The sequence below is a fragment of the Gadus morhua genome, chromosome 6 (genome assembly GCF_902167405.1).
Source record: "Gadus morhua chromosome 6, gadMor3.0, whole genome shotgun sequence".
NCBI lineage: Eukaryota > Metazoa > Chordata > Actinopteri > Gadiformes > Gadidae > Gadus > Gadus morhua.
The window spans coordinates 25,927,944-25,937,950 of NC_044053.1; positions in this window are offsets into that span (position 1 = coordinate 25,927,944).

Here is a 10,007-nt window from a genome sequence, read left to right on the forward strand (position 1 = left end):
TGAAAGAATAAAACAATGATTGATGCATTTTTGTTTGAATAACATCTTGCTCCCGTGGCCAGTGCCAGCGCCGGCATTGCAAGGGGAGGGATATTACGTACATTTGCAGGAGGCGGGATAAGTGCGGCCGCTGTCACTCAGGTTTGTTTTGGTTTGACGCAGACAGCATGGAGGCAGAACAGACCGCAGAAGTCAACGCGATCGTCTTCAATGTTGCTGCAACGATGCACTATATATTCAGAAGAGCAGCCAGTACTTACGTGTATGAAAGCAGCTATATATATGTATATATATATACATAATTTTTTTTTTTTTTATTATTATTTTTTTTACGGCTGAGATCCGGGGCTGATCCCAAAAGATCCGGGGCTATAGCCCCGAATGCCCAGGTCTAACGACGCGCCTGGCGGCTGCGTCTTGGTCTTCCCCCGGCCCCTTTGTCCGTTTTTACATGTTAGACATGTCCAGGGGTTCACTCTGCATTTGTATGTATATACAAATGATATTAGTGGCCTCGGAGAACCGATCAGCTCTGTGGTTTCCAGAGCTGGCCACGCTCTCGCAGTCGGCGCCGTGGCCGGTACCGTTCAGGCCGGATGCGCTTTCACAGGCCCACGGGACGGTGCACCACCCGCCCGATGTCTCAGGATGGCTGTTGGTTTGGCTCCTGAGAGGTTGATCCTGCAGGGCAAAGGTTTGCCTGAGACGGTTATCAACACTATTCAGAGTGCTCATGCGCCTTCTACTTCTTCCCTCTATGCGGCGAAGTAGTGCGCCTTCTTTAATTGGTGTGAGAGGAACCACGCTGTCCCATCTCAATGCGAAGTGGGAAGCGTGCTTTCGTTTCTGCAAAACTTATTGGAGAAAGGTTTGGCCTTCTCCACTATCAAGGTCTATGCGACAGCCGTTTCGGCTGGCCATGCAGGCTGTGATGGTGGACTGATCTTCAGCCATCCACTGGTCAAGAGATTCTTGCGTGGGGCTAGACGGGTTGGGCCTGTTTTCACGCGTGCTTACACCACGCTGGGATCTCCCCACCGTGTTGCGCGGATTGTCCAGGGATCCTTTCGAGCCTCTTTCTCAGGCCCCTTTGGATGCATTGTCCTTTAAGATGGCGCTCTTGTTGGCCTTGGTTTCTGCCAAGCGGGCCGGTGAGCTAACCGCTCTGTCTGTCAGCCCGAGTTGCTTGTTTCTAAACGAGGACAGCTCCTTCGCGTTGCTCAGACCTAATCCTGCGTTCCTCCCGAAGAACATTAATAGTTCTTTTCGGTCGAGGGATATTGTGCTTAAGGCTTATCACCCCCCGCCTCATTCTAGTGAGGCGGAGGCGGAGTTGCATCTCCTGCGCCCGGTTCGGGCATAGGCTATGTACGTGAATCGCTCGGCCGCGTTCCGCTCCACACAACAGTTGTGTGCGTTATAGCGACACTAGCAGGGGCCCGCTCTCTCTAAGCAGCGGTTTTCTCGCTGGATATGTGAGGGTGTTTGCTTAGCCTAATCTCGGCAGGGCTTGGCGCCACCGTTGGGCGTTAAAGCTCACTCCACACGGAGCGTGGCCGCTTCAACGGTTCTACTCAAGGGCATTTCGGTGGAAGACATCTGCGCGGCTGCGTCTTGGTCTTCCCCCGGCCCCTTTGTCCGTTTTTACATGTTAGACATGTCCAGGGGTTCACTCTGCAACTCTGTGCTGGAGTCCGGGACCCCTTTTACGGCTTAAGAATATAGACACGTTCTTTAAAGCGGCGTTGTTGGATTTCCTCTCGCTGGCTGGCGAGTTGGACTTGACTACCAGTCTTACTCTCCCACCGTTTTTCAAATGAAAAACAGGCTAGGGTTTTTTTCTATTGGCCCGCCAATTGTCAGGTGGTTTTGTTTGCCAGTATGGCACTCCCGCCGTTTCTTTCAAATAAGAAACGGCCGAGAGAGACCCCTTATTGGAGAGCCGGATTCCGTAGCTCCGCCCCCGGTGGTAGCGGACCTAATGGAAACTGTGTTGCTCTGGTTTTTCTTTTCCTTTTCATGGGTTCCATGAAGCACGGATTAGAGCCGGAGTCTTTATAGACTCACCTTTTTTCTCTCTTGATCATTGCCTTGCTTGATCTAGGAGGAATTCGTTTTTTATTAAGCTGTTGCAGGGCTCCAGAGTGCGCCTAATTTGGGCGCACATGCGCCTAGAATTCGGGGTAGTGCGACCAAATATTTCATTTGGGCGCACCGGTGCGACTGAAAATGTATCTGGTATAATTATTATTATTTTTTTTTTATACAGAGCAGTCTATTCATAATATTGTAATGACCACGGAAGAGGCAGTGAATGAAGTATTGATTAGACAGCGATTTATTAGATACCTAATAAACCGTTGGAACACGCAAGACCGGTAACAACAGCAACGCCGGTAAACAAACCCGCGAAGCCCAATCCAGGGCCCTTTACTACGAAGCTCGATTAGAGGGTTAGCGAGGTATGTTGAGCTGAAAGCCTGGGTTAGCTGTTCCATGAAAGTCGATCTCTTTAAGCGTCGCTGTATCACCATGGTGACTTACAATCGCCACCAAACCTGGTCGGGAGCAGCTTTTCAGCGAGTCTACCCGGAGATCGGCTACTTATATCGGCGTGCGCAGCTTCCTAGCCCCTCCTCCGATAATGGCGTCACCATTTGTGGGTGTTCCCATGGACCTCGGCGCACTTATCGTACAGGCGTCTCTCCGGAGACAGAGGGTTTTTCGGGACAGAACCGATCCCTTGGCATTGTCTGACGATTTATGAGAGATACAGATTCGGCATTTATTTAAGGCATTTATTTAATGGTCGAAATATTATTAATCAATGGCGTAAATATCGACGGTGCAACCGGTGCAGCTGCCCGGTTGCCCCCCCCCCCCCGTCAACAACTCAGCGCAAGGCAGGCACGGTCCAACGCCCGCCCCCCCCCCCCCCCATCAACAACTCAAAACTTGGGTGCACCATAAATACGTGCTGGTGCACCCAAATTAAAAACTTAGGCGCACCAGTGCACCCAAGGAAAAAGTTAGTCTGGAGCCCTGTGTTGTGTTTTACACTTCCTTGGCTTTTTGAGTCTTAATGTGCTCTGGTGACTTAAGTCGTTTTGACTGGGGTCCAGCACGAGTACATTGATCGGGCTCCGCTCGCAGCTTCACCTTAGCCCATAAGGCGAAGCCTAGACGGCGTAGCCTACATGAAATAGAACGATAGTTATGTTATTATAACTCTAGTTCTATGATTGTAGGCGTAGCCGTCTAGTTTCCCACCTGCTGTACCCTCCAAATGCTGAAAGAAAAGCGCGGAGGATGAGCAACGGTATTCACCGCTTTATATAGACACGATACCGTGGGAAATGTGGGCGGTGCCCACGCTGATTGGTGCATAGTTTTACATTTTCATAGTTTTACAACTTGAAAATTAACAAGCCCATAAGGCGAAGCCTAGACGGCTATTAGTCGCACGGCTTAATTTGAGAATTAGACGTCGTCCTACGCGCTCTCTGTCCATGGGGCTGAAACGAAATGAAGTGAAGCGTTGTCACTTTGCTCTCCATTATTCATCGTGAACGTGATATGTAGGCCTATGTTGTATTTTGGAGAGAGAGTGAGAGAGAGCGAGAGAGAGCGAGAGCGCGAGCGAGGTATAAAACTCTTTATATGTAGGCCTATTCGGCATATTAAACCGTCGTCCTAATCCGCCTCCTTTTTGAAAAGTCGAACAGACGGACCTTCAGACCAATGGGTTCCGTTTTCGGAACATTGAACCGTCGGCATAGTGGCATGTCGATCTAATGGGAAATATTTCGGACCATTGAGGCGTCGGAATTACGGGCAGGCCCCCATGAAATTGGCTAGTCATTGTTTATTGTTAGCTACATTAGCCTCTTTTGCAAACCAGCCCGAAAACAATTGTATTGCACGCACAGCAAGGCCGTGCAATGCATAAATTAGTGACAAGAATAAACTAGCAATGTAATCAAGTGTGCAAGAGCATTTGAAATTGACATTAAAATGGCCAACGTGGTACAAATCCAAAGAAAATAAATCTCTTCACGAAAGCAGCCATTTTTGTTGAGAGTGTCATCACTGCTCTTGGTCCATCTCAGAATTCCGAGAGATGAAGGCAAAAAGGGGGCTTGCCTCCGAGAAATTCCGCAAGAAAGCTTGGAGATTCCGACTCAAAAGGCTGGTGTCCGAGGATTCAGGAACACACCATAAGATACAGTTTAACCTTTCTAAACTAACCTTATCAACTGTTAACTATTAGCCTACCCAGTAACACTAACTCAATGGGATTAAAACAAAAATGCTAGCATGAGCAAAGAAAGCATCCTCGATATAATGTTCCCCTTTCATCTGTCGTGTTGGGTAAGTTAGTTATTTTAAGTAGGTATAACTTACCTATCACTAACCCTTGCCAAACAAGCAGCCTCTTCTGACTTGAAACATCATCTCTGGATTTTGTACGGACCAAGAGATTTTGTTTATGTGGCCCATCCGGCCGAACTTCGAACCGAAGAGGCATTTGGTCTGCAGCGCTAAGAGGAATCAGAGGGACCTCGACAGTGGCGTAACAAGGCAACGACGGGCCCGTATGCAGGATGTTCCCCCCCCTGCCCCCCCCCCCCCCCCCCCCCCGCCAGCCGCTCGCCCACGACCTCCGCAACCGTGCTCACGCCGTTCACTGAGGTACGACACGCACGTGAGAGGACGACACCAACGAAGGCATGACGACACGCGGCCGGCACCGGAACACACATCATAAGTGGAACATTTCGAAGACCGACGGGCGGGCCCCTGATTGGCCCGGGCCCGTACGCGCCCGCATATCCTGCTTACCGATAGTTACGCCACTGGACTGGACGTCGAACAATATGTGTTATAGCAGGGGTTGTCAACCTTTTCGTTCTAAGGACCGTCATATTCATAAATGAATTTGGAGGACCGGTAGTTCATTTTAAGACATCATTTTAGGATGCATCATTTTCAAACAAAGGAAGTGGCTGTATTTGAAGACGGTTTATCTATCATATATTCACAACAATTAACCCAACAGCAATGAAATGCTCGAGTCTCAGGTTCCCTTCAATAATACAATAAAAAAGTTGATAATAGTTATAATCTAACTATTTATAAGAGAAATACGAGAAAAGTCTTCAATGAACACAAAAGTAGTCCAAAGACACAGTGCATTTGTGCTTAATTTCCAGTGGTTTTGTTCAATATTTTAACGACCTGTGTTCTCAACATGTGTTCGTTCGCCGGGCCCCCGAACCTCGATGTGGCTCTTGAGCTGGCGGAACGGGCGGAGCGGGAGCTGTCCGACCTACAGCCGTCCGGTGCCTCCCGCCCTCATGTTCGGCAGGGGGACTACGAGCGGGACGAGGACGAGGATGACGAAGAAGAGTGTTTCCAGGCCTGGACCTCGCCCCAGCGTCCCCGACAGCGTCCACCACAGCGTCCACCACCCAACGACAGACGTAGGTTTGGAGCTGACCGGCGCTGTTTCCGATGCGATGAGCCAGGTCATCTGGCCAGTGACTGCCCGGCACCGGCACCACGGGTTAGACCATCTCGTCCGGCGGAAAACGACGGCGGAGCGGCCCAGTGAGGGGACCGCCGCTCCGGATTCCTGCCCCTCTCCACGGTCGGTGTGCTCTGGTTGGCGGCCCAGGCCACGCCAGGGGCCTTTACCTCCGCTGTGGGATCGACGGCCGACCCTGCATGGCCCTGGTGGACACTGGGTCGACCATCTCCCTGGTGTGTCCGGGCGTTTTTCCGGGCACCACCGGTGCACTCTCGGGGGGGTGGACGGCAACCAGCGTCCGCCTGACGACTGTCACGGGACAGGAGACCGGAATGAGGGGAAGGAAGCGACTGGCCGTCCGGGTGGGTGACCGGGAGGTGATGCATGAGTTTTGGCTGCCGCCTTTCCTTCCCCTGAGACCGCCGAGGCCGTCAATGCGCTTTGGCTGCGCAGTGGAGCTGGCCTCGACGTACAGCGGAGTCTGCAGCTGAGGCTGTTACTCGAGGAGTACGGGGACATTTTCGCGGATCGGGATGAGGACTGCAGGGGGACAGGGCGGGTGCAGCATGCCATCGACACCGGCTCTGCTCGGCCCATCCGCCTGCGGCCCAACCGATTAGCGCTAGCCCAGCGCCAGGCAGCGGAGGGCAAGGTCCGCGAGATGGCTGCCGGGGGAGTGATCGAGCCCTCGTCCATGGGCGGCCCCGGCCGTCCTGGTGAAGAAGAAGGACGGTAGCTGGAGGTTCTGCGTGGACTACCGGCGCCTCAACGAGGACACCCGGAAGGACTTCCGCTTCCACGGAATGACGACGCCCTGGACTACATCGGGGGGTCTAGCTGGTTCAGCTCCCTGGACCTGCGTAGCGGCTACTGGCAGGTGGAGTTGGCGCCCGAGGCCAGACCTAAGACTGCGTTCACCATCGGACAGGGGCTGTGGCAGTTCCGTGTCATGCCGTTCGGACTATGCGACGCGCCGGTGACGTTCGAGCGGATGATGGAGAGAGTGCTGGCGAGCACCCCCCGGAGTCGTTGTGTCGTGTACCTGGACGATTTGTTGGTGCACGCCCGCGATTTCGGGGGGGCGCTGGCGAACCTGCGGGAGGTTCCTGGGGCCATCCGCCGGGCCGGGTTGCGGCTGAACCCTGCCAAGTGTTCCCTGCTGGCCAGGGAAACGCTGTTCTTGGGGCACGTGGTGAACGAGCATGGCGTAGCCACTAACCCGGCCAAGGCGGCTGTGGTCCGGGACTGGCCGACCCCCACCAACGCCGGTGAACTGCAGAGTTTTCTGGGCCTGGCGGGGTACTACCGCCGGTTTGTCCAGGACTTTGCTACGGTCGCCAGCTCCGTCCACCGTTTAACCGAGGCGGGCCGGCCGTACGTCTGGGACAACGCCTGCGCCACGGCCTTCGCCCGAATCCAGGCGGTGCTTACCGAGGCCCCGGTCCTGGCGTACCCCGACGCTGGTCGCCCTTTCGTCCTCGACACCGATGCCAGTAACGTGGGGGTCGGTGCGGTCCTCTCCCAGGGGGTGGGGGAAGGGGAACGTCCCGTCGCCTACTTCAGCCGCACTCTCAGTCGGGCGGAGCACAATTACTGCGTGACCCGACGGGAGCAGTTGGCTGTGGTCCTGGCCGAGCAGCATTTCAGGCCGTACCTACATGGCAAGCGCTTCCTGGTCCGCACCGACCACGCGTCCCTCACGTGGATCCGCAGTTTTAAGAACCCTGAGGGCCAGGTGGCTCGATGGCTGGAGATTCTGCAGGAATACGACTTTGTGATCCATCATCGGGCAGGGCGTCTCCACAACAACGCCGACACACTCTCCCGACGGCCCTGTGCAGTCCTGGTGTGTCGCTACTGCCTGCGACAGGAGGAGCGGGTCCACAAGTCTCCGATGGTGGCGGCTCTCCAGACGACCGAGGCTGACCAGACCATCAGTGAGGCGGAGGGGTGGCTCCTGCTGACGGCGAGTCAGTTGGAGCAGCAGCAGCGGGCCGACGAGACCCTGGCGTTGGTGAGGGACTGGCTGGAGGAGGGGCAGCGCCCCAGCTGGCCGGAGGTGTCGGCACGAGGGCCTGAGGTGAAGGCCTTCCACTCCCAGTAGGGATGCTTCCGGCTCCACAACGGGGTGGTCCACTGCAGCTGGCAGGACCCTAGGGGTAAGAAAAACATTCTACAGCTGTTGGTGCCCCGTGTGCTTCGTCCCCAGGTGCTGCAGCTGGTCCACGGCTCGGTGGGAGCGGGGCACTACGGGAACGCCAAGACCCTACATCGCCTGCGGGGGCGGTTCTACTGGCCGGGCTGTCGACAGGACGTGGAGCTGCATGTCCACTGCTGCGACACCTGTACGGCGCAGAAAGGGCCTGCCCAGCGTTCCCACGCCCCGCTCCAGCAGTACCTGGTGGGAGCACCGATGGAACGGGTGGGGGTCGACGTCCTGAGGCCGTTTCCAGTCACCGACTCCGGCAACCGCTATGTCCTCGTGGCCATGGACTACTTCACCAAATGGCCCGAGGCGTATGCGGTGCCGGATCAGAGCGCTGCCACCACCGCGGAGAGGCTGGTGGAGGAGATGTTTGCCCGTTTCGGGGTCCCTGCCGAGCTCCACAGCGACCAGGGGCGGAACTTTGAGTCCCAGGTCTTTGGGGAGGTCTGCCGGCGGCTGGGGGTGCACAAGACTAGGACGACGCCGCTCCATCCCCAGAGTGACGGGTTGGTGGAGCGGTTTAACCGCACCCTCGCCATTCTCACCAGCCAGCAACAGCTGGACTGGGACCGCCACCTGCCCCTGGTCATGTGGTCCTATCGGACGGCAGTGCAGGAGTCCAGTCACTGCACGCCGGCTGCCCTCATGTTCGGGCGGGAGCTCCGGACACCGGTGGACTTGGTGTTCGGGTCCCCGTCCGAGCCTGAGATCGCTGGGGGTGCGGCTATGGACTACTTCCGCCGGCTGAGGGATCGCCTGCTGGTGGTCCACGACTACAACCGCCAGGCTCAGGCTGCCTCAGGGGTGAGGCAGAAGAGGGGCTATGACACTCGCTGCCGGGGACGAGCGTTCACACCCAGGGACAGGGTGTGGGTGTACTGCCCCGTCAGAAAGTAGGGGGTCTGCCCTAAACTGCGGAGCCACTGGCAGGGACCGGGGGAAATCCTCAACAGAGTGTCCGAGGTGTTGTACCGGCTGCGGATGCCGGGCGCCCGGGGGCGTGTGGTAGTGTTGCACCAGGAAAGACTCTCTCCGTACCGCCCCCTCGCCGCGGTTGTTGCTGGTGAGGGCGGCGGAACTCCTCGTGGTTCCCCTGGCGGCTCCCCTGTCCCTGCCGGCTCCCCGGATGGGGCCGTTCGCCCTGCGGCTGCCGCCCCTAGGGGGGCTCAACGGCCGTACCGGCGGCGCCGGGGCCCTGAACTCTTTAAGGACTATGTGTCGGGTGATGGGGTCGTCGGGGACGACTGACCCCTCAGATGGGAGCTGTGTAACGACCTGTGTTCTCAACATGTGTTCGCGCGGGATTTCTGGGGCGCATGTTGTTGTTGTTATTGTTGTTGTTCTGGGTCCGTTGCTAGTTGTTGGCGTTTGTGGATAATCAGTGGGGTTAATGGGTTGGGATTGTTCATGTTGTGTGTTGTTCTGTTGTGTGTCGTTGTTGCCACCGTCACCGAGAATGACTTGTGTGTTAGTTAGGTGTGCTGTTCTATGTACGTGTTGGTGGATTAATAAAAAGGTGGTTTCTGTAGTCAAGCGGTGTATGAGGCGCAGAACCACTATTGACCAAAAGCCTGACTCCCTGTTCTTCCTGGTCGGCGCTACAATATTAATCGATTTTACGTCCATGTGTTGGATGAAATAACATGATTCGTATAAATTACAAAATAGGACAAATTTAAAATAAAAAAATCTGGAAATGATTCAAGGCTCGGTACCAACTGACCGGCTCCGGTCCGGGGACCGGGTGTTAGAAATCGCTGCGGTTGAGTGTTTTAGGAAAGAGGGGGGCGTGTTATCCCCATGGTTACGAGCCAGGCCATCTTTATGATACTTTTTCGGCCGTTGTTTAACTGTTATGTGAGGGATGATGTATAGAACGAGGACCGGTAGATGCGCAGTGAAGCCTGACCATCACTCTGACGCGGACAATAAATAAATCTTGGCTCAGACGATCTTGCTTCACAATTCATACGCATCATGCGTTGGAGCAGAATGAAACGGTAATATAATTTATTTTAGGATAATTTTTTTCTCTAAATTGGAGACTTTCTTCACTGAAGGTGATAAAAATGCCATAGATTTCTATGTGTACGATCATATAAGACAAATCCCCATGTTTAAAACCAAACAAAACCATGAAAAGTGTTTTTTTGGTTCAATGGCTGCTGCAACAGAGGAACTGTTATAAACTGAATTTATTAAGCAGAAACTTTAACTTAACAGCCCCATCTAGTGGTGGAGCAAAACCTGAAACAAAAAATTAATTAACTA